General features: G+C 40.6%; 1 protein-coding gene and 1 long non-coding RNA gene across 2 annotated transcripts in view; one reads left to right on the top strand and one right to left on the bottom strand.

Moving 5' to 3' along the window:
* The window catches only part of LOC116848961 (cell wall protein DAN4), a 74669-nt gene that overhangs the window by 30951 nt on the left and 16942 nt on the right, over positions 1-26776 (top strand). The gene's annotated exons all lie outside the window — the stretch shown is intronic.
* LOC116848962 lies at positions 18796-19725 on the bottom strand. The gene is made up of 3 exons (XR_004379040.1): positions 19498-19725; positions 18932-19031; positions 18796-18808 (listed from the first exon to the last, which is right to left on the bottom strand). It is a non-coding gene; the product is annotated as an uncharacterized LOC116848962 (long non-coding RNA).

The raw sequence follows: 26776 nt of genomic DNA, 5'->3' as shown, positions 1-26776 counted from the left end.
TTTAGAGAACTGTCGCAGAGACGCGCGTCTCGCCTTGTAATGTAATTCTTACGACCGGTTGACATTTTAATTAACGCCAGTCGAGCGGACCAGGCGGAGAAGGTGATGCGGAGGAGGAAATCGCGATCGGAGCCCCGACGTTTCCTTACCGGCTTGTCTACATGTGTTCGCGGTGCGCTCCTCGCTTCGCGAAATAATCACGATAACGGACGTAGGTCTCTCGTTAATTGTCCGTTGTAACTCAATCGGGACGGGAGAACACGAGCGGGACATGAATTACAGATGTGCGGCTGGAAATTAAATTGCAAATGCTCGCGGTCGTGCACGCTCGTGCATCGTTCGCCAAAAGGAAAAAAAAGGGTCAAAAGAAAAGGCACGTATGGGCCGCGGAGGGCAAGGTGATGCTCCACCGATACCCGCGGCGCAACGAGTGGCCCGTCCTGTCTTCTATCGTGTGAACACGAACGCCGTGCTGGAGAGCAAACTAGGAACCGTTAGAACAACCGTAACTACGTCACATCAGCCATGATCCCGAGAACCAACAATTCATTTTCCGTACACCACTCCTCTCTCGTTCTCTCCCGTTGAGCCTTCGATTTCCAATGTCACCCACGATCCCTCTGAATTTACATAGCGTGTTTCCGAGCGCGTTTAAGTACGCGATAGAGGCACTGAAAGTGGCCGCGTATATTTGCTCCGAGATAAATATACACGGAAAAAAGAATTCTGCAACCGAATTTTCGGTTGCTCAGGGATCAGACGAAAACTCGGCTGTAGAAACAATTCCTTGATGAGGTTTCTGTATAGTCAATTGTTCTCAGTTGCCTCAACCGAGTTCTAATATCGTTGAATGTTCAGATGAATATTTTCAGTTGCGATAACAGAAATATTAGTTTTCATAACAGAGATATCGCTTCTGATCATCTAATTTTCAGTTGGTTCCTATTTAGTTTCACCAACTGAAATTTTACATGTGTACATGTAAATATGTCGTAGGTTCAGCTATGGAGGTACATTTTATCGCAAATCTTCAGTAACAGCATGCAGGGAATGTTAATTTCAGAGATGGTTAATTTGCAGAGAGGTAAATAGAGAGGGAGAGAGGGGAAAGGACAACGATAATAATAATGATCGATTAAAAAAAAAGGCATTTTCTCCATCTTATATTTCATGACCAATCAACGAGTGGCAATCTCGAGAAGAATGTTTATTTTCGCATCGTTCATTCTCTCGCAGCCGGTGAGTATCGTCTGGTTGCAGCGATTACAGGTAGTAACGTTAAGTGGGCTAGAGGCGAGTAGGTACCCGAGGTGATTCAATGCACGAAGCTGCAGCAGGTCGCGGACCTTATCGGTACTCGAGGTAAGCCCGTCGTGCATCCACCGTGATTCCCATTCCCTCGCGAAGATGCTAAACCCGAAGACGCGCTGCTTCGCGGAATTTCGTCCTCGTGCGTGGGAACCGACGTTTGCGTGCCTCTGAAAAATGCCAATCGAGGAATTCCGCGACATCGGCGGGGGTCGGCTCCGAAGCGGACGCAAAAGAAACCGTAAAACCTTATCTTACGCGACGCTTCGTCGAAGTAGATCGAATTAAATTATTGTGGCAATTACACGATATCTCTTTGCGACTTTTTGATCCCACTGTCGACCTCAATATGTTCCATTTAACGCTTACTTTGATATAGCGAAATCTATGTTAATATCTCTTGATGCTTCTTAACCTACTAACCTACTAATTTTGTCGAAAGATCCTTCTTAGAAATCCCGAGTGATTTTGTACGTTTTGTTATTTAGAGACACCAACCAAGAGAAATCTTAAGGAAAACTAGGCAGAAACTGGCCAGTTTTCACTGGCTAGGATTTATTAAATAGCAACTGTTCAGAAACTGACCAGTTACTGATCACAAACTATGCAATAAAAAAATGATAAGTAGATGCTGGGCAGATTTTCTTTGCAAAAAGTCATAAAATACTAGTCAGAAGCTAGGCAAGAAAAAATTGTAATTAAAACTAAAGCTATACAACCGTCTAACTAAAACTATATAATAGTAAATGAATTTTAACGTGAAAGGACTCTATCTTCTGAAACATGAGTTACGCATTATTTTTATATCAAATAATAAAATATTTTACAATATCGCAGAGAGAGAATCGAACAATGAAAATTATTTGACAGATTTTGTGCAAAAGAAAGTTCGGTTAGGAATTGACCAAAAACTGGTTAGAAACTTGCAAGAAATTGACTAGTTCTATTGTTCAGTTACTGACGAAGCAAATATCGTCTAAATAGGTCAGAACATAATACAATCAAAATTCCTGGCTAGTTACTGGCTAGAAAAAGTCGCTGTTTCTACTGGCAAAGTATAACTTCAATTACCATGTGTGTATTAAACATACGTTGAATCTTTGGAATTATATAAAAATTATACAGTTATACAAAGGTTAGTTCAAAAGCAGAGCTAAAGTTTCGACTTAGCGCGTCATTTGATAATGAATCTCACTGGCGCGTTCGTATTGCACGAGATCCTTCATCCTCCTTTCCCACGCAATGTGTCGTGCGACGCCTCGCGAATTAATTCCCGATTCAATCAGCAAGATAGGATCGCCGTAATTCTCCTTCATCATCTTTTTTCACGGCGCGTCACTGCCAACCATTATGTCATTTATGTCTTCTGAACAGCAGGTTATCGCGGTCTTTTTTCCATCACCATGACAAATTGCGCGCGATGTAAATTTATTAATGCAGCTTAAAGCATCCGGACGATCGATCGCATCGCTCGATAAGGAGGCTCTTTCGTCGTACCGAATTTTTCGATGGCCGGGCCAGATTTCGGCGTGACTGATGAACAACGTTTCGCTATCTGGCGCATAAGACATGCTGTTGTTCTCTCCACTCTTCGGGTGGCCATGACATGAACTCGCGAACTCTTTGTACACGCGCGAAGAGCCAGTTCTTCGCATTATCGCGCTAGCACGCGGGCTATAATTCGTTGGATTTCACCAAAGATCCTCATAAGTATCAAAGTAGAAGGATCAAGGACGTGTCGTATTAATCACTTTAACATCTGTCACCCCGAAAAACGTAATCTCGCGATAATCGCACGTAGAGAAATCAAATAATTGCTATTATATGAGCGCTTTCTGTGCTTAAATCATACGTGTCTGCGAAGAAATCGCACGTGGATATCGTCTAAAATAACTTCGGATTACAGTTTAAATGATTCTCCAAAACTAGCATGCACCAACATCGCGTACTTAGCGATCATCGACGGACACGTGCGCGCAATGGAGAACGAAGAATATATATATCTGTACATGTACATATATATATATATATATATATATATGTACAGATATATATATTCTTCGTTCTCCATTGCGCGCACGTGTCCGTCGATGATCGCTAAGTACGCGATGTTGGTGCATGCTAGTTTTGGAGAATCATTTAAACTGTAATCCGAAGTTATTTTAGACGATATCCACGTGCGATTTCTTCGCAGACACGTATGATTTAAGCACAGAAAGCGCTCATATAATAGCAATTATTTGATTTCTCTACGTGCGATTATCGCGAGATTACGTTTTTCGGGGTGACAGATGTTAAAGTGATTAATACGACACGTCCTTGATCCTTCTACTTTGATACTTATGAGGATCTTTGGTGAAATCCAACGAATTATAGCCCGCGTGCTAGCGCGATAATGCGAAGAACTGGCTCTTCGCGCGTGTACAAAGAGTTCGCGAGTTCATGTCATGGCCACCCGAAGAGTGGAGAGAACAACAGCATGTCTTATGCGCCAGATAGCGAAACGTTGTTCATCAGTCACGCCGAAATCTGGCCCGGCCATCGAAAAATTCGGTACGACGAAAGAGCCTCCTTATCGAGCGATGCGATCGATCGTCCGGATGCTTTAAGCTGCATTAATAAATTTACATCGCGCGCAATTTGTCATGGTGATGGAAAAAAGACCGCGATAACCTGCTGTTCAGAAGACATAAATGACATAATGGTTGGCAGTGACGCGCCGTGAAAAAAGATGATGAAGGAGAATTACGGCGATCCTATCTTGCTGATTGAATCGGGAATTAATTCGCGAGGCGTCGCACGACACATTGCGTGGGAAAGGAGGATGAAGGATCTCGTGCAATACGAACGCGCCAGTGAGATTCATTATCAAATGACGCGCTAAGTCGAAACTTTAGCTCTGCTTTTGAACTAACCTTTGTATAACTGTATAATTTTTATATAATTCCAAAGATTCAACGTATGTTTAATACACACATGGTAATTGAAGTTATACTTTGCCAGTAGAAACAGCGACTTTTTCTAGCCAGTAACTAGCCAGGAATTTTGATTGTATTATGTTCTGACCTATTTAGACGATATTTGCTTCGTCAGTAACTGAACAATAGAACTAGTCAATTTCTTGCAAGTTTCTAACCAGTTTTTGGTCAATTCCTAACCGAACTTTCTTTTGCACAAAATCTGTCAAATAATTTTCATTGTTCGATTCTCTCTCTGCGATATTGTAAAATATTTTATTATTTGATATAAAAATAATGCGTAACTCATGTTTCAGAAGATAGAGTCCTTTCACGTTAAAATTCATTTACTATTATATAGTTTTAGTTAGACGGTTGTATAGCTTTAGTTTTAATTACAATTTTTTCTTGCCTAGCTTCTGACTAGTATTTTATGACTTTTTGCAAAGAAAATCTGCCCAGCATCTACTTATCATTTTTTTATTGCATAGTTTGTGATCAGTAACTGGTCAGTTTCTGAACAGTTGCTATTTAATAAATCCTAGCCAGTGAAAACTGGCCAGTTTCTGCCTAGTTTTCCTTAAGATTTCTCTTGGTTGGTGTCTCTAAATAACAAAACGTACAAAATCACTCGGGATTTCTAAGAAGGATCTTTCGACAAAATTAGTAGGTTAGTAGGTTAAGAAGCATCAAGAGATATTAACATAGATTTCGCTATATCAAAGTAAGCGTTAAATGGAACATATTGAGGTCGACAGTGGGATCAAAAAGTCGCAAAGAGATATCGTGTAATTGCCACAATAATTTAATTCGATCTACTTCGACGAAGCGTCGCGTAAGATAAGGTTTTACGGTTTCTTTTGCGTCCGCTTCGGAGCCGACCCCCGCCGATGTCGCGGAATTCCTCGATTGGCATTTTTCAGAGGCACGCAAACGTCGGTTCCCACGCACGAGGACGAAATTCCGCGAAGCAGCGCGTCTTCGGGTTTAGCATCTTCGCGAGGGAATGGGAATCACGGTGGATGCACGACGGGCTTACCTCGAGTACCGATAAGGTCCGCGACCTGCTGCAGCTTCGTGCATTGAATCACCTCGGGTACCTACTCGCCTCTAGCCCACTTAACGTTACTACCTGTAATCGCTGCAACCAGACGATACTCACCGGCTGCGAGAGAATGAACGATGCGAAAATAAACATTCTTCTCGAGATTGCCACTCGTTGATTGGTCATGAAATATAAGATGGAGAAAATGCCTTTTTTTTTAATCGATCATTATTATTATCGTTGTCCTTTCCCCTCTCTCCCTCTCTATTTACCTCTCTGCAAATTAACCATCTCTGAAATTAACATTCCCTGCATGCTGTTACTGAAGATTTGCGATAAAATGTACCTCCATAGCTGAACCTACGACATATTTACATGTACACATGTAAAATTTCAGTTGGTGAAACTAAATAGGAACCAACTGAAAATTAGATGATCAGAAGCGATATCTCTGTTATGAAAACTAATATTTCTGTTATCGCAACTGAAAATATTCATCTGAACATTCAACGATATTAGAACTCGGTTGAGGCAACTGAGAACAATTGACTATACAGAAACCTCATCAAGGAATTGTTTCTACAGCCGAGTTTTCGTCTGATCCCTGAGCAACCGAAAATTCGGTTGCAGAATTCTTTTTTCCGTGTATATTTATCTCGGAGCAAATATACGCGGCCACTTTCAGTGCCTCTATCGCGTACTTAAACGCGCTCGGAAACACGCTATGTAAATTCAGAGGGATCGTGGGTGACATTGGAAATCGAAGGCTCAACGGGAGAGAACGAGAGAGGAGTGGTGTACGGAAAATGAATTGTTGGTTCTCGGGATCATGGCTGATGTGACGTAGTTACGGTTGTTCTAACGGTTCCTAGTTTGCTCTCCAGCACGGCGTTCGTGTTCACACGATAGAAGACAGGACGGGCCACTCGTTGCGCCGCGGGTATCGGTGGAGCATCACCTTGCCCTCCGCGGCCCATACGTGCCTTTTCTTTTGACCCTTTTTTTTCCTTTTGGCGAACGATGCACGAGCGTGCACGACCGCGAGCATTTGCAATTTAATTTCCAGCCGCACATCTGTAATTCATGTCCCGCTCGTGTTCTCCCGTCCCGATTGAGTTACAACGGACAATTAACGAGAGACCTACGTCCGTTATCGTGATTATTTCGCGAAGCGAGGAGCGCACCGCGAACACATGTAGACAAGCCGGTAAGGAAACGTCGGGGCTCCGATCGCGATTTCCTCCTCCGCATCACCTTCTCCGCCTGGTCCGCTCGACTGGCGTTAATTAAAATGTCAACCGGTCGTAAGAATTACATTACAAGGCGAGACGCGCGTCTCTGCGACAGTTCTCTAAAACACGGCGAAACGAGCACCGCAAAATTACACCTTCGTTCCGCTTCGGAGATACGGTAATTAACGGGTCAGTTTTTTTTCCGCTGCGTATCCGCCTTACGCGCCTTCAGTGGCATACTCGTTGTGCGGGATTAATAATTATTAGCGCTGATAAAGTGGATCTTGCTTTCCAATGGTACGATGTTTCTTTTGCACATCAAACGAGTCGGAGGATGCATCACGTGGAAAGTACGTTCGTCGTTATGAGAGATGCCAGTCGCGTGTCGTATACAGGGTGTCTGACAATAGGTGGAAAAACGCTCATGTAGATTCAAGTTGTTCGGTCAAGCTAAGCACAAAATTCTTCTACCACTTTGCAAACGACCTCGTGAAATTTGGAATTATTAATTAAAGAAGATTAGTAAGCGATCATTCGCCAATGGTCGCACGCGATCATTTGCCAATCTTCTTTAATCGATAACTCAAAATTTTAGATGACTGTTTGCAAAATAGTAGGAGAATTTTTTGTCCAGTTTGATCTAATTTCTATGAGCGTTTCTACACAGAGAGGATGATTTGGTTGAATCAAATAAATACTTCTTTGGAATAGTCCAAACGAATTTTTTGATTGATCGAACGAAATTTTGTTTGACGCAACAAAAATATTTATTTGCGGCTTAGTTCCAAAGAAATATTTTTGTTGCGTCAACCAAATAATTCGTTTGGACTATTCCAAAGAAACATTTATTTGATTCAATAAATCGTTCTCTCTGTGTATATGAGCGTTTTCCCACCTACTGTCAGACACACTATATACATGGCTCAAGAGAATTCTTTTGAAACCTAAAGTACAATATTCTAGACACAACATTATTCCTCTCCATTAGAATATAGGATTACAGCAAATAGCAATTACAACTAGAGTTCTTCTTTTTAGGTATTAGAATATTTGCCTTTTAGTATTAGAAGAATCCTCTTGAGGTCACATTTATATAAAGGAATCCCTTGAAGGATGAGATCGTATCTTTTCGTATATATTGCTGTAACGCAGTCGAGATCACAACAGTTTTAGACACGAGAGTAAACACGCCGGTGCAAAATGATAGAGGGATTAGTGTTCAGTCCGACCTAATGTACACGTAGACAAGCGCTTTCCCATCTACGATCGGACACCTTGTATATCGGGGACGATCGCGTGTACGTTACGACGCTAGGAAACGTGCGGATGACACTCGGCACACTCGATTCGCGCCGGCACCGGGACGTACATCAGGGTGATGCTCGCTTAATTGTAGCATCTTTCCCGCGGACGACTATTAGCCGTCGAGACCGGCGTCGATCGGCTGCAATATAACGGCGGCGCAGCGAGGTGTATTGTGCAAGTGTGCGTACTATGTAGGAGTACCTTGGGTACGGGCGATATGCCTTTCACATAACTGTGAGTAAATGCCAGGCCGCAGCCGCGCGGCGGCTCTCCGTGCTCCACCTCCCAGATGAGACCTATCCTATCTATCCCGTCGAGCAATAAAGCAATAACTTGTTCTCGAGACGCTCTGTCACGTCGAAAAAAGCGCGATTCTGACCTATATACGTTCGGGCGGACCTCGCTCCATGCGAAACCCTCCGTGGCGCCTCGTCCTCTCGCGTCGGATGGTTCAACAATTTCGTAAATCATCACGAAATCATGCTCTGTCGTTACTAAGAATTTCATAATGAGGAGCGAGTCATTAACGCGCACTGAGAGAAATTATCCGGTAAAAAATTAACAAACAGATATTTCCGATCAAATTCCGATCAATTTTGATATCCGATCAGGATATCCGACTGAATTTAATCGAATACTTCCGATCATAATGGCATTTCATCAGATAAATCGACCAAAAAATTATGAATCGATATTTCTTATCGGATGTTTCCTGATCAAATACAAAAATTCATTGGTATTTTGATCGGAAATATCAGTTTGTTAATTTTTTATTGGATAATTTCTTTCAGTATGATAAATGAGTAGCTCAAGAAATCTCGATGAAGTTGGTCGTGCTAAGAGAGTTAAAATCTCTTGCAATCGTGGAAATTTTGTTGTAATGGGCGCAGGAGAAAAGGGACTTAATTCTCAAGCGTAACGAGATGTTAGTGAGACAAGTTTCATTTAAAAGCCAAATGTAGTGTTGATTGTGAGGTTTTATTATATTGAAAGTATCAGTATATAAGTGATCAGTTACTTACAAGACTATTGTTCTTATCAGTTTCTACTTGAGCTATGCAGTGTATAAACAGACAAAGTTTCTACTTTTTAATTAACGATATAATAAGTTGAATACCTCACCTAGAGAACACGCTAAGAAACTACTGTTTATATACTGCACAGGTCAAGTAGAAACTGATAAGAACACGAGTGAAAGCTTATTTCAGCTCGTTCGATTTATCTTAGCGAATAAATGCTAATGGAAAAGTGTTAACGCGCCGCACATTGAAAGTGTCGGCACGACGACCGCAACGACGTCGACGATACCGCATCACGAAGTCGCATAACTTCGCACGATGCAACTACCGCGACATGGTAGGCGCTTATGAATCCCCGAGGTTCCCTGATCCTCCTGCGCGACCGCTCGACTATATTCGAAGAGATCACAAATAAAAACGACCATGCGAACTCCAGGCTCGCGGACCCATCTCGCATGATGCGAGCGTGCACTTTAACGTCCTCTGCGCGATGCGTTCGGCCGGAATTACAGCGGACCGCCATCACGCACACAGTTCGCAATTATATTTATAGCAAAAAAAGCGTCGTGTTGAAATTAACAGCATTTTTTACATGTAATCTCGATTCAAAAGCCGCCGCGGGTTGCCATTTGGATGCAACAAACGAACGAACATATGACGAACTAGAAAAGTCGATCGAATATATGAACTAGAGAAGTGCTTTAAAATGCAACCGGCGCCGGCATTGGCATCGGATTTACATTTGCATTGTAGGACCGGCTTAGATCGCGTGACCTCAGACAGAAGTGTACGTTCTACATTGCAAATGCCAAGATCATTGCGTCGCGGTGACGTTGACCCGTTTCGGATGATCAGCAGGCGATCGACAGTGGTGAACGAATGTTTCGCGACAGCCGAAAACAGCGCGTCGTACTCAAGTGAGTTTGAAACGTACTTGGCTCGTAAGTCGCGTCGTTTGTCGAGACTGCGGTGAGATGAATAAAAGTGATACACGATGGGTAAAATAAAGAAATATAAATGAAGGAATACTGTCGAAGCCTCGGTAGTCGAATAGGTGCCCGCCCGGATAGTGGAGAGGTTCCAGGTTCGACTCCTGGCTGAGGTAATTTTTTGCAACTCAAAAATAGAATCAATGCGCATGGGAGAGCATTAAAATAAAAGGGAGTTTTAATAATTATAATAATTATAGAAAATATTAGGGGATTTAGGGTCGGTTTGTTAGTGAAAGATTGATTCTTTGCGTACGTTGTAAAGACTAGAAAATAGTTCAGCGCGTGCATTTGACACTACAAATATTATTATCCTCCCCATCATAGACATTTGTAAAAAACATCCAGCATTGGTTCTTAATGACCTTATTCCTTTCAAATAATTTATAAAATAAAGATTGTATCCGCGAAACTTTTATCTTCTTTGTGAAGAAAACCGTGGCAAATGCTACATTTTTCGGAATTTCAAAGTCATAACTTCTCAAGCAATTTTTATGATTGATTGTACAAAATAATAGAAACAACCTTTCTTTATATGTTTATGCTCGCGACAATCCTCTAAACCATATACTTTCTTCTATAGTAACTAAAATACGAACATGCTGTAAAATGGCTAACTTGCCCCTTGCGAGGACAAGTTAGCTATTAGCCGGAATAAGTTGGCTATCAATCCGGGATTAATTGGTTTAGTTCGAGGTATATTGGCTATCAGCCCGAAGTAAGAAAATTACATGTAAAATACACATCTTGTTCCAAGGTTTTCGCGAAAAATCTTTACAGTTTTTCCTATTGGCTCTTGACTACGAGCCAACTTTATCTCGTCTGCTCATGCACGATTTGAATCATTTTATGAATGAAAATTACTTTTATTACTCGAAACAGTGTATCATATACTTGCTGATATATCTTTTAGGCCAAATAGATCAGGTCTGGCCTTGCTCAATGTGCAATTTCGCATTTTATCTCAATGATAATTTAATGAGTTTTATGACAAGCTTGGAGCTGATTCATTGATTGAGAAGATCTTGGCGATCGTTAGTTGTGACTTTATCGCATTAAACATTAAGGAGATACTATTTATATCGGCGCGACTTTCTATAAACGTTGACCACATTTGACGTCAGCTTGCATAATATATGACTAACATATAATTTTCTTTACAACACTTGCGCAACGTAAGCGTCACCTTTCAGACAAAGCTTCCGCTAAATATAGAGAATCGGACATCCTGTTATAGATTTACCTCTCGAGCGCCTTTAGTGCCGCGCGAAGGCCGGCCATATAACGCACCCACGGAATTCTATTGAGCAAGACGCGCCAAACGAGAAAAAAGTGGGAAGCGCAATAATTGATCATTACCGTGCCGACTCGAGCGTTTTAATTAATTCTTTCGGTCACGCGGTTCGCGATTACCTCGGAGGACGATTATTAAAACGTCCTGTCGCGCGCGACCGCATAAGGGTATTCAGAGAAATGATCCTGCTATCGTGCCGCGCTTGTCCTTCTAACGTCACGATCGTCTGACACGCGTCTACCGCGAACGAGCCGCACTTTGTTCGGGCCGAAAGAGCCGAGCGCGCGAGATCGCGTAAAGAAAGGAAAAGGGGGGGAAAAAAAGGGTTAAAAATCCTCGGACCGACGCGGGGTGCCGTTCGCGCGCAGTTGAGTGAGCGCGACGTCCTCTCCCGCTGCCGAGAATGCCGGGGGGAGCCCTCGGCGTCCTTGCGCGAACACGCCGAATGCGCGCGTGTGTCCATGTCTCAATTAAATTCCGCTTGATAACTGACAGACGACTGGCTATATTCAGCACCTCGTAGGCCAGCGAGATAAACGAGGGAACGCGCGTCCGCGTGTCATTCTTCCTCCATTAAGCCTGCCGAACGGAGTTTTACAGTGGCCAAGTCGAGGCAACGTGTCGCTCACCTTTGCGAGCCGCGGCGGAATATCTGCGAAAGATCGACCGATCTGCGCCAAATGTGGCGACAATCGCCGTGGAACTAACGCTTTGCGACGGACTCGGCGGAGGGGAAGCAACGCGACGTAAAGAGACGCTTGTCGAGATGCGAAGAACCTCGAGAAAATTACGGTCGGCGTCCTCGAAGTCCCGTAAGTCATTGAAACTCGGGATAAAGTAATGACCGCGGAACTTCACGGGTCTATTGTGCTTGAGGTACGCGCGGCTGTAAAGAAAATATGTTTGTATCTCGCGCCCAAACATATAAACTTCCGACGTACACTTAAGAGGGTCGCTTTATAAAGAATTGATCGGCACACATCTTACAGAGGAATAAACTCGCGGTCTCGACTTTAGGCTTGTTTCTTAACCGCTCGTAGGTGCAAGCACGGCGAGCCTTTCACGATCACGAGCGCAATCGTACTTACCTTCAACCGAGCCACACTCACTCTCCTCTCGCATGCACACGCACGAGCGAGCCGCGTTTCTGCCGTGTCGGTGGCTAAACGTCTCTCTTCTTGCTCTGCTTTCCTGACGTAATCGCGCAAGGTCGCGACGAGAAATCGCTCCGAGCGGAGCTGACCGCTTGTAAAACGTTTAGAATAACTAATTCTCAATGATAGCCACCGCGACATCGCTCGAACACATGCCATTCGGCATTGCCGTATTCATTCTCGTCTGTCACGTCGTCACGCTACGATTTCCGAATGCCGGCGACGTCGCGTCACATACAATAAGAACCGGGTAAAATTATTAATAAATTCGATTTCTCTAAATTTCAAACTTTGCAACAGGTTTCAAACAACTCGCGTGACACTGATAGAACCTTTGAATTGAAAAGGTCACGGCAAAAATACTGGTAACAACCAGCAGGAACAAAGAACAACAGGTGAACATTATCGCGACCAGTGAGCTGTATAATATATTGGAGTGAGCCTTCAGCCTACTGGAAGTAACTCAGAAAGTATTGCTATCTTTGTTACCAATTCACTAAGTTACGTAAAACGGGACAGATAGTCAGCAACGAGATAGTCAGCCAACTATATTTGTCATTTTCTTAACATTCAGCATTTAAAATGAGACAGATATATATTTACGTTGCAGTGAGGAAAGAGAAAAACAAAGAATAAACTAAAAGGGTAGCCAAAACGAAACGATCTTTGCAGACGTAATTTTTCTGTAATCTGATATTTCGAAAGCTCACACTCCAGTATAGGAGAGACCGGGTCTAAATGGCACATTTTTCTGAATTCTGAAGTTACAACTTCTTCGATAACTAATTTTTACGATTGACTGTATAAACATAATATAAACAATAGTCTCTTTTTGTGTCTGCAAACCGTATTCTACAAACTATATTTTGTTCTTATTATTACCTAAAATATACGAACATGCAGCAACGTGGCCATCTTGCCTTGGCGCAAGGTCAAGTTGCTACCAAATCAGGATAAGAAGGCTAATCTTTTCAAAGAGGCTTCAAGAAAAGATGCTTTAAAGCTTGGATATAACTTCGACACATTCAAATTGGAGTTCATGTCTTTTTCAAAGGAGGACTAATATTATTTTGACTTTTTAATGAAACTCAGAGAAAAATATATATATTCTAAAATCTAACTAACACATTTTAAAATCTAACATTTTAGATTTTCTAATTTATCTAACATTTTAGATTTTCGTTTTATTCCCTTTGTTCCTCTCATGATAAATATGTAAACAAAGCTCATAGCCGACATACCTCTTGGACCAACTAGACTCTATCTTTCCTAACATAGAGTAGAGATGTGTGAACTATTCGAATTAAAATTGAATCGAATCAAATGAAATTCGATTCGATTCAAATTCGAATCTCTATGATTCGAATCTGAATAACTCGAAAATTTCGAATCAAAAAGATTCGAATACGGATTGCGCACATTAGCATTAACGATTAACTATTAAAGACATCCAGACGGGAATTAGCATGACTTGAAAAGTTTACTATATATTAAGATTTTCTTGAAAAATATTAAAAGAGGATAATGGCTTCTAGATAAACTCTTACCGACAACTGTCGGATCGATATGTGTCGTTGCGCAGCTTCCAAGGCTGGAACTGTATTTCATACACGTTTACTGACTATATATTACATATCTCTTATCTTAAAATGAATTTGATCACATGATCAATGTTATCTCTCTCTGTTAGTTACTGAAGTCGCTATTTTCATGTTGAATTCAATGATTATGTTAATTAAAAATTCTTTTAACGATTCGATTCGATTTCATTCAATTCGATTCGATTCGGGTGAAATTTCATCGATTCGATTCGAATTCGAAATTAAAATCAGAGATTCGATTCGATATTAAAATCTTTGATTTCTAGCATAGAACTCATTGGACTCGCAACACTTGTGTATATCACGTTAATACATAAAATCCTTACATAAATTACATACATATCTGTTTTTGTATCGTTATATCTAAATTTCCTAGCCATATATAAGTTGCTGTATTTTTGGTCAGACTCTTGGTCGCGGCTGTACACAAGCCGCGTTCCCGCTTAATCCGGTAATTGCCGCTCTCGGTCGTTCTCGTCGTCGTCGTCGTCGTCGTAGTCGCGGAGGATCGACAAGGGCTGCAAGTCGATAGCAGGCTACTTGCCAATTCCCGTGCACCGACCGACCAGCACAATAATCGTTTATCGCTTCATTCGCCGACCATTATGAGCAAGCACCGTCGGTAATAACGTCTCCCGCTGCGATCATATATCCTTCTGCCAGAGTTACACCGCCGCGGATATCGAAGGCGAACGATTTATTAATCCCTCTATCGGCTCGGTTCCGCGACGCGATATCCCGTATATCCCGAGTAATTACTTGATGAGTTTATAATGCAACGTAATCAACCCGTCACACGAGGGGTACCCGTGTATGCGAAAAAAGCCGCCCCCGCCTTCTACCTTAGTCCTTGTCGCCGTTGTCGTCGTGATGTATGCGAACTTCTTTATTATTCAATCGCGCTGGATTATTAAACCGATTTTGTTTACAACCGCACGCGCGCATAAATCCTATACTGCGCGCGCCGTGAGACGCGTGTCTCTTTGGGTAGATAAAATACGACGTGCGGTTTTTTTCCTTTTGATTCTCTTTCCGTCCTCTTGCGCACCTCGTGTGTAACGTAATGTCCATATTTAATATCCCATTATTAGCAGACACGCGTTTTGGCCTTTTTGCGTCGAGCTTTCGATTATACCCCTAATTGTGTCACACTACATGTACGGATAATAATTCAGGCGAGACCGCATTCAGCGATCGTCAAGTTTAACGAGAAATTAATGACAGCTCTGGGATGAGAAGCAGACACCATTAAAGGACGTTTCTTGCGGAAAAAGACGATTTTTGTATTCTTTCTGCGAGTCATTCGCAAGAAGTGTCGGGAAATGAAAGTACATGCGAAAATGAAGCGCAGCATCCAACGTGATCCGTGAGACGATGCAGAGCGAAATAGTCAAACTTCATGTCATTTTTGAAAATATATCTTTGCGAACGCAAAGATTACTTCAAAAAACGAATATACTGCTACGATGGATCTAATGTTATGGGCGCGAATTTGGGATATTGGAAAATTATTTTTAAGATTCTGGGCGTGTTACTGAGGAAGTAGAGTAACATTAAGTCACATTGTCATCTAAAAAACGATGCAGAACGACATACGCACACTTCACGTCATTTTCGAAAATACACTTTTGCAAACACGAAAATTTCTTTAAGAAACTTTAAAAAATTATCCCAAGCTCAACTAACAACTCGGCTTAATAATTTTGCGGAAACACAATACATCGGTTTGAATCTCGGCTTAATAATTCAACGTAAACACAAAACACTTCGGTTTATTCTCACACGGTTTATTCTCAGTTTAATAATTTAGCGGAGTCTCAAAACGCATCGGTTTGAATTTCGGCTTAATGGTTTACCATAATTTCAAAACAATCGGGTCCGAATCTCGACTTAATAATTTAATTTGTTGTCGAAATTTAATTTGTCGTCTTGTCAACAATAAATGCATAAGAAAATATCTCCGAAGAGATAGTATGTCGTATATAATACGATATAACAAGTTATAAAGTATATTAATCAAATAGTATATATATATATATATGCATACCCTACGTATGCATACGTAGGGTATATATAAAATATATATAGAACATAAAAGAAGCATATATAAAATATATAGAGCATATAAAATATGACGTGTTGAAATATATCAGTTTAACGTATCATCAAGAAATAATCCGACGAGAAGGAAGCTTGCCGAGTCAAAATTTCAATTGGCTATTGTTATGGAAGAATGATCCAATTCAAAAAATTATAAGCTTTTATCAATGGTTACTCCATTCACACCTTTTTAATTCAAACAAAAAATTCAAGTCTCATAGATGCTTAAAATAAATTAAAAGTTTTTTTTATTTTTTACCAGTCGCGTCTATTTGCACATTTTTCTAAGGATTGAGCTAATCAGTACTCTTAAAGAAATGGAAATGCTAGACTTGTTGAACTATTGCGAAAATCTCAGAGCTAAATTCTTTGGTTGGATCATCCTTACGTAACTCGGGCGAATTGCAAATTCCAATTCTTACTTTACTTTCCGTCGGATCTAATGCGATTTACGACTACGTGCATGCAATCTACGTAAAGTGACACTTTGTGTCTACTATATGAGCGTCTAAATTGAGCGCTCACCATTGCACGTCGTCCCACGGTGTCCAGGGTCTACCAGCCATCCTGTCGCTGCAACTGACACTGCAATGGTCCTCGCGTCCCACGTCGCCTGTAATTCACTCCCGACCACGGTATCTAATGGTAATCTAACGGAGGTAATCTAACGAAAATTTCACGAAACATCCCATCTCTCTTGGGGAATACATTCCGAGTTGCGAATTGTGCATGAAATATCGCGAACTGTCTCTTCGAGAAATGTCGACCTTTCGGATAACGACGAGTATGTGCGACGAATTCAGCAACTGTCCGATCGAATTGTATCGCTTTGATACACGTGAATGGCTTACGAAGAAAACGGAATCCGCGAGCGAAGGGAACACGAGACGCGAACTGAAATTTCGCGGATCTCGCGAAATCTTTCGTCGTGTGGACGAAGTAATCTTTGCGATATTCTCACGTACGACACGGAATATCCCTAATGTAACGTTTCGATGGTGCAGCGCAGTAGGCTATAATATAGCTCCGCCATATTTTTGCGGATAACAGTTCCGCCATATTTTTGCGGATAACAGTTCTGCAATACTTTTGCGAAGACAATTCCGCAATGTTTCTGCGAATAACAACTCCGCAATACTTTTGCGAAGTCAATTCCGCAATATTTTTGCGAAGACAATTCCGCAATATTTTTGCGGATAACAGCTCCGCAATACTTTTGTGAAGACAATTCCGCAATGCTTTTGCAGATAACAACTCCGCAATATTTCTGCGAAGTTTGCTCGCGACTCTTCCGCAAATACGATCCAGTGAAATTCGCAAACTTACCAAATTAATAATCGCAAACGCGAGCGTGAATGAAAAATCAAAAACTATGAAAATTGTGACGATAGAGATAAAGATTCTGTTCAAAATTCACGCGAAAAAAGTTACCGCGTGAGAGGTCTATCTTCGTTCGGTGGAACTTGTCGGGTGCCGCGTAAGTAAACAAACAACTACTCGCATGTCTGACTTGTGTACATCGCGTTTTTCGCGAGGGATCAACGCTCGCTAGTATTGTCTCTACTGTATCTCGCTTTAGGAAATTCTAATTCTAAGTGAAAAATTGAAACCTGAAAATTTCCCGACGATTCTGAAACTAATTTTGCGAGCAGTTTATATAATTACGTTAGATCGCTTCGCACAGGTGTCGCACAATATCGAATTTTACTTAATAACGAAGCACGAACTCTACTTTATAAAATACTATTGCGATTCAAGCTCACACAAGAGAGACAATTGAGAAAATTAACGATCAGCGGAAGACTTATGACGCGAGAGATGTAACTGGACATTTTCTGTGGCGCAATCTCTGTGGCGTAATCTCTTTGCGCGTTGGTGCATTTCTCGAGACACCTGGAAGATCGCATTCAGTAAAACTAAATAATTTTACAAAATTTTGAACGTTCAGAGCATATACTCAATACTTTAAGTATCTACCAGATAGTGTTGGGGTTTGATTAATCAAAATTTCCTCTGACAAAAATTATCGATCAATCAATAATTTAAGGTAATTAATTAATAAATATATATACATGAGAGAAAAATACTTGAAAATTTATTTGCCAAATTTATGTAAAACATGCATTATCACTAATATTATTATTTGAAAAAGCGATCTTCCAATTGTTTAGAGCAGTGTGATTTTTATTGGACGGGGCGTACACATATTACAACTGCAGCAAAGTAAATCGCATTGATTCGATAAGCATGCATTACATCGAAAGATTTTTTGTCTTTCTATTATCAACATGTTTTTTGTTTTAACTCACCAAACCGCCGATTAGGGTAGCCTCATTCTGCTTTCGTTTCTGAAACAGAAAACACCATTTTGCCGATTAGATTCGTACATTGATGACGATTTGAGTGAAAAAATATTTAAAGGATTAAAAAAAAAATAAACTTGATATTTTTCACGTTGGGAGAATTTTTCGGAATGCTTTCACATTTGGAGTATTTCTTTCCAAGTGTGAATCACTTTCCTCTTTCTCGACGTTGCAAATAAATATCTTAATCAAAACAAATCAAAATTTTTCAAGTGATGATGTTACTCAGAAAAAATTCTCCCCGCATATAATTACGATTTAACACGATATTTGATTCGATTCAAATTATTTCGATTTCGAGCAAGAGAATTATCAATCTTGTCGGATTTCTAATTACAAATGTTAATTAATGAAGCTCACCTTCAAGCTAATCCCGCTCGGCCCGAACCAGATCCTCCGGCGCAGCAGCCCCTAAGAGTCGGCTAATCGTCTGTTTCGTCTCTGCAATAGAAAGCAGATTTAATTTAGTATTACACGCGACAATAAACGCACTAACAAACTCGATTTTAAACAAGAGAATTTCTAGTTTTATCGGATTTATGAATTCAAATTAGTGAAACTTACCTTCGCGCCAACTCTGCTAGGCCAAAGCCGAATCCTCCGGTGCGGTATTCCCCAGGTATTGCATCCCCTACCGCGTGACTGCGTCTGTTCTGTTGGATCTCTGTGACACAAATTTAATTTAATTTAGTAATTTAATAATTTAGTATCAATTAGTTACACGCGACAAAATGAGGAAAAAAAATTGTCGTAATGGAACGCTCGAGTTCTTCCCCAATGCGCAATAAGAAATAATTAAATCATAGTTGAATAAGGAAGTAATAATACCAGATTAATTAATGGATGATAATATTAATATCTGATCGACAACCATATAATAATATCCGGTAGTATCAATTAATTATATACGACAGCAAGATGAGGTAAGGAAATCGCACGCTCGACGAGGTAACGGCACGCTCGAGTTGCTTCCCAATACGCAATAAAAATAATTAAATGACAACCGAATAAAAAAGTAATAATACTTGAATAATAAATGAATGATGATAATATTTGACCGGCATTGAGGAACTCGATCGCGACGTTTCTTTATTTAACAACTAAAAAAGTAAGTGAAACGCGGTAATTACCTGTCGCGGTAAAGCTCACTTGCTCGCTTGAGGAATACGCGTCTTAATTTGTCTTAATTATTGTCTCAATTGTCGCAAAGTCGAAACGCGATATTAAAAATCGGCACGGAATAATTTAAAAAATAACGCGGCAGCTCCCGATGTGCTCGTCTCGATGGTTGAGAGCGTGTGACGTGACGCTTAAGCATGTACTCGCGCACGCGTGTTTACATGGCCGCCCTGCGCCCCCCCGCCCTTAAGCGCCGCCAGTCAGCGGCACGAGCGAGCCATTACGAGAGTTTGTTTATCTAGCCTTTGTGGAGCCTAGAGTTTTTGTTAAAGCCGTTACCCAGATATTATTGTTACCGATTATTTGATCCTCATTATTTTTTTATTATCCACTCGCGGATATTATCATACGATTGTCGAGCAGATATTATTATCACTACTATTTAATATTCGAGTATTATAATTGCTTTATTCAGTTATTATTTAATTTATTTGATTATTATTTAATTATTGCTATTACGCATAGGAAAGCAACTCAGGCGTGCCGACAATTTCTTTACGATTTCTTCATCTTTGTTCAGTTATTATCGTCGTTGCGATAAACAGTTGCGTGGGCTTTGAGGAAACTATATACAGGGTGTCTGACTCGTACCGTACTAGAGCTAATATATAGTTAGAATAAGTCGGGGTGAATAATGGAATGGGTGTCTTTTTTTAAACAACCACATGAAATTTTGAGATATTAATAACGAAAGATTTCTACCGAGCGGCAGCCTATTGGCCAATCAGCACACGCGTTGCGATAAGACGAATGCTATACGCGCTGTAGCATCGGTATGACAGACTAGTCCAGTCTCTTAGGAACGAGGAAATTGTTGTTTAAAAAAAGACCCATTCCATTACTCATCCCGACCTATTCTAACTATATATTAGTTCTGGTATGGTATGAGTCATATACTCTGTGTATATGTGTATGTGTATGTGTATATATATATATATATATATATATATATATATATATATACTCTGAATATTCGGACGTTATGAAAAGTGCGATAAAAATACGGTGTCATCTCGAAAAATATACATAAACTAATTTTTCGCTCTACTTTATCATAGTTGGAAAACTTAACCACATGTAATCATAAACTTTTCTGCAAACTTTCCGTATCTTTTTTGGCATTGAAACTAAATTCTGAAAGTGTAGTAGTGATCTTTAAAATTTTCCTGATTGGATCACCTATAGTTTCGGCATGTACAACCTACAGAATATTTGTATTAAACAAATATTTCACTAACAGCTCAAAATTTAAATTTAAACATATTTTTTTCGTGTTTGTCACATATTGAGCACTCCAATTAATTTTTGCATGCACTTTTGTTGTGTAAAAGCGTTTGTGATTCTGTGCAAGCAACAAGACGTAAACTTTGTAAAAAAAAGTCAATGTTATATCGGCAAAGTTTTCATGTCCGGCATCCCCTTAACGTCAAAACATATTTGCCCGCAATTTAGATCGGTGGGATCTTTCCGTTACGTTTGACCGAAAGAGAAACAAGCTTTTCTCACGTAATCGACCGCAATTTCCGAACTTTCTCTTTCAGGGGCGACGCCTCACGCACCGCACACGAACGAAGGAACGTAACTCTTCGATGTGTCTTGCCGCAAATCGATCTGCGAACGCGACCTGGCTTGATATCGCGTATAAAAGAGAAGAATAAAGGAAAAGAAGAAAGAAATGTCCCGTTGCAATTGCGCGATGTTGCATGTGCAAGGACGAAGAATTTATGCGGGTTGCAGCGTCACGTGCGTCTATCGTCGAGGCTCGACTCGATATCGAAGCTCGCGCGCCACGCATGAGAATCCAAACACACGCCCACGCACGAGGAAGTCATTAGGATGATGTATCTGATACGAGGCGCCGCGAGTCGACTGAATGACTTTCGAATGCTTCCCATGTGCGACCGCCCGCAGTTTACTTTCTTATACACACGGGGTCCCGCCGTGACACTGTCGAATCGCTTGTACACGACCTCGTATGTGATTACCCAATATCGAAGGCAGAATGCGCGTAAATATTTTCACCTATGTCTTCGTCGCGTTATAACGGAAGATACTGTCTGACCGCACTGACCTGCCCTTGAGAGCGGAACAGAGCCGCTGTATGATACTTGGGCTCAAACGCGGAGATCTGTGCGCACACACACAGAAATATACGTATTGCATTCAAGTGAATGTTGCTTGTTTCAAGTAGGGGGAATTGGAGCTAGTTGGAGTAAGTTGGCAAAATCGATTATTTCTATTATTTTTTAATGAGTTACAGAATTAACCAAGCAAGATTTTTAGACATATCAAAGATGATTTTGAAATCCCTGCTTTCTGTTTGATTCTGAAATCTTTTGTAGAACAGTAAGAATAATCGATTTTGCCAATTTACCTCAACAGCCAACTAAGCCCGGTCTCCCCTGTTTCCTAAGTTTTATACATCCGTAAATTTATACATATAAAATAGAATGTCTGTCTATATGTTTTCTATAAACTCCTAAATTCTTTGACTAACCTGGACTAAATTAGTTAATCTCTCTCCAGAATCTTGCAGAAAATACAGGCCATCATGAAACTTAGACACCTCACTTTCTCCCTCTGATTTCTCCCCCTTACATTTTGTGATAACCTGGTGATAACATCGAGTAGTTTAAGTTAATGTAGCATAAATTCGTTATTAGGGTGTCACATTTATTTAAAATGTATTTTAAGTTCTCTGGCAAAGTCTAGCATTTCAATTAAAATTATTGAATTGAAGAACCAAGCAAGAGTACCAAAACAAAAATTCTGTTTGCTTACCACATAGAGTCAAATCAACTTTTTCTTCGACAAATTTTATAATATTTTTGTAAATGGATTATAAATTCTTCTTTTGAGTATCTGACAATGAGTTTCGTAACGTCTAAAATTTGTGATGAACACATTTTAAAACTGTTATCAAGGAAATATTCCTTGACGATAATCATTATTCAAAGAAGCACAATAAGCTGAGTAATCGCTTTCCTCAGCAGTAAAAAATAAATAAGTAACAAATATTACTTGATAAATAAATATCTTTATACCTTAATACCTGATAAAATCCAAGCAAGAATACTGAAAAATGACGAACGTCATTACGAGTGCCGGATAAATATTGGACTTTTCCCCTTATTCGTGGTGATTTCCAGCGATTTCAATGGTGTCCGTGAGCTATCGCAACTATACATATTGCAGGTATCTCGCGCGGTACATTTTTTCCGTGTTTGCACAACGGTTTAGTTGAAAAATGTCGCGGTCCCTTTCGGAGAGTCGACCGGCGTGTCGCGCTTATAAAACGCGCGAACGCCTTCGCCCGCGTGTCTCTTACATAAATTGTTTAGCAGCGCAGTGTGGGAGGGTCGGGGCGGTTATATTACGGCGACCCGGAGCACAAAATTACGCCATAGTGTCCATTGTGTAAGCATTGTCGACGTACGCAGACTAGTTAAACTTTCGCTCGACGGACATTGAAAACTGACCTCTGACTCTCCTGCCAATAGAATGCTCGATAAATCTGCAGATATCTGATACCGATCGAAGGATACGTTTGACGGAAAGAAAATATGTCAAATAGATAAACGATGTTAGATACGTTCTCCGTCAGTAGCAATAAAAACGACTCTGAGGAGTGATCGTATCGAAACAGTGAACTTGAGTTTTATCTCCTGTCTTTGAGGACATTGTTGCAGTCGTAATTATTTTTCTAGGTAAGAGGATAATAGAAACAGGCCTCGCACAACATAACGTCTAAAATCGGCTTAAAGATGTCTCCCAGACGTCGGAATATAAGACTCTAAGATGTCTTTAAGACGTCTTATGTCTCAATTTTAGACGTTGTATTGTGTATGTGGGACGTTATTATCTGATATTATTTTTTCTGTTTGTTGTATTTTTGATACAAATCAGAATTATCAGAATGACAAGTCCGCGCGCAATAAACTTCTCATTATCAATGCTCCAATGCGGAAACAGAGAGATATACCACACCGAAGCAATGGAAACCTTCATGCTACATTGTAACCTTAACGCGTATCACCTTGGAGTCATATAAATTGATTCACAGAGGCTCCACCGCCTTAGTAAATCTCTTAGTGAATCGCTTAAAAATTACCGTCGCGTTTATTTCGATTTTCGAAATTAGCCACGACTATGAGCACTCATGGGAATGTTGATTTACGGAAAGATGCCTCGAATAATATCGCGGGGTCGCCCTTTGTGGAGAGGAACGATTCAGAATGATGGCACATAAAACAAGAGAAAAAGAGGGACGTGGCAAGAGCGAGCGCCGATCGAGTCCGCGATGAGTCGTAAACCCCTGATCATTATTTTCGGATTAAGGAATTCAAGCCGAATGGCCATTCCACAATTAATACGCGCGTATTTCAATGAACACGCATTATAACGCGCTTCCGCGTAATTCAAATATACATTCAATGCTCCAGCTACTCGCGACTAAACCTGCACTCTCAGAAGATTTCTCCCCGAATGGACCATCCTCTCGTATCCCCTTAAACTTCTTCAGCGCACGACGCACTCGGCCAAGCTTTTAAAATCAGTCCGCACGATATGCTGCAGCATATATCGTATAGTATTCATGCGTTAAGCGTGCCTGGCGATCTCAATATCGCGGCGAATCGTACGGAAATCTATGAATGATACGTCCGAGCGAGCGCTACGCAGCTCGCGCTGCAAAGGACACAGATTTGCATAAATAATGCGTCGTAAATATAAGTTACAGATAGGTCCTAGCCGCGCGCGTTATCGTGTGGATCCTGACGATAGAGATTCCGTGCTCGCCGCGTTTCACTCGTCGTAATTTAAGAAATAAGCACCGAGAACCGTGAGAACGTGTGCGTGTAATTCCGCCCGTTATTATCGGGATACTAGACGCAACTGCTGCCGTGCAAAAATGTGTCTTAGGTACGGGAGGTAATTCCGTCACGTTGAAGACCGTATCGGACTTCTTGGCGTAAAGAATGTTTCGTTAGAAGTTGCTCGAAATTGCGGGAGTTACGCGTGATATTACGTGTAAAATTGAGTGTGATAAAACGCGAGTATAGCTCTTTTTCATAAAGATTTCTCGGCGAATGAGAAATGTTTTATTGTCTCTTTGGCACCTTACACTGTTCGCGCAATGTCTATGGATTCATACGTACACTCGTGCACCACGCCCAGCGGCAGCCTTGATCGACCTCTTTCACAGATTCCTCAGAACCTGATATGCTCGCGTCGTTTTCTACGCATACCACTCGCGTACGATCCTTCGATTACGTGCTTCACGTTGACACTCGGAACCGGATATAAATGAGGAGAAGAAACAACGTTTCTAACCGGTCAAGAGGATGACTGACTAGCAGTGTCCGTTCATGCAACACGAATACATGTCTTGTCTAGATTTTATCTTTCGACTGATTAGAATTTATTTTAATACGATTAATAAATTATCTCTCGCGTGGAGAAAAGTCATAAACGGATGGAAAGCGCTTAGAAGTAGTAAATGGAGTATCTTATTTGCAAAGTCGAGCTATTTTATATAGAAACAAAAAATATAATCTCATCTTTAAAATCCTTTAGGAAATCCTATAAATTCTAGATTTTATTTTTATACAGGCTGTCCAATATTAAACGCCAAATATCGAAATGGTAGATACTAGAGGTCAAATTGAGACGAAAAGTCCTTTACCAATTTTTAATACGTGCAATAGTTAACGATTTATTAATTAAGTTTGACGCTTAGCGTGCCCTGATTGGCGGAGCACTGGCGGATACAGTGAACTCCTTCCCCCACTAATTGGAATAGCGAAGCTAATCTAAACGATGGGAGTTCGCATTTTTTCAATGCGTGGCGCTAACTGTGCTCTGCCAATTAGGGCGCGCTCAGTATAAAAATTAATTAATTAATTAATCACTAATTATTGTTTTCGTATTAAAAGATGGCAAAGGACTTTTTGTCGGTTTGACTTCTCTTATGATTCGAGAGAAATCTCATCTTTTATATCTGCAGTGCATCTCTTGTTTGTCGTGTCTCTCGTATCATGTATGAGAAGGCATTTTACTTCAAGTATAAACATATTTCTTTCAATATAAAGAGAAAAAGAATCGTTAGAATAATATCTAATAGATTTCTGATTAATACTGTACCTCGTAAGAAGAACAAGTTTTCGCTTAGAATATGGAATTATAAGAAATAGCATCCTGCAACTGAAGTTCTTTTTTGGATACATATAACTTCATATATAAGATAGACTTAATTATAACTTAAATTATAACTTTTAATGAGTAATGAATTATGAGACTTTAGATATGAATTATAAGCAGTTGTTTCAATTCATCCCAGCTGTGAAAACCTTATGTGCATTTAAAAGAATCCAAAACCCTTCAAAAGGGATCGCACACTTGGCGTCGAGGAGTGCACTTGCACTCGTTTTTCGAAAGTAGAACGTGGTGGGGTACTCACGAAGGGACGCTGAAAAAATACATCGAAACGAGGGCGAGAGCATCAACTCGCCGCGACTCGCGCCCACCTGCGTCTGCTCAAATCCGTGATTCTTTCGCGATGACGTCTTTTAAGACGAGCCGCACCTGCATATTGTTTATAACTTGTCCGGTATTATCGGATAAATCCTCTCGGCCAACGTCGTCATGAACGTCTCTATGTTCGTCGCACCGATACCCACGCGAATTCCTACGTTCGTTATTAAGTCGCGTCGTCAATGTCACGGAAACGTATTCGAAACACGACTCGATCGTCTCGTCGAGTCGATCTCATTGACTTCACCTCAGGTACATTCACCTTCGAACAGCGCTCAGGGCGTCCTGGTTTTAATTAATCCCACGTGCAATCCAAAGGCTGTCTGGACAAAAACGAAAAAAAGAAAATAAAATGACAACTTCCCAGAAATTCTTCTCGAAATATGTGAAAAGTGTGACTTGTAATATCGATACACTATGAAGTGTCGAGTGATCTATTATGTATTTAAAAAATATAATCTAATTATTAACGGAATTTTATTATATATGCGGCCTGTAGAGAATTCTTCTAAAATTAAAAGGGAAAATTATTTCTTGTAATGTGTGCCATATATCTAAACGAAAATTTGCTTTTGTGTGCAGTTTTAAAATTTTCTCGAGATCGTACATGAGAGCATTCCGCTGAGATTACATCTTCATTCGTGTGTGTTAACAAACAATGTAAAACTCTTCTCTAACAGTATTAAAGTGCTAGATAAA

This window comes from Odontomachus brunneus, unplaced genomic scaffold, assembly GCF_010583005.1.
Source record: "Odontomachus brunneus isolate Ranch 3 - 2012 unplaced genomic scaffold, Obru_v1 Obru_scaffold_103, whole genome shotgun sequence".
Lineage (NCBI taxonomy): Eukaryota > Metazoa > Arthropoda > Insecta > Hymenoptera > Formicidae > Odontomachus > Odontomachus brunneus.
The sequence above is the reverse complement of the archived record's forward strand: the minus strand, read 5'-3'. Positions and strand labels throughout refer to the sequence as shown.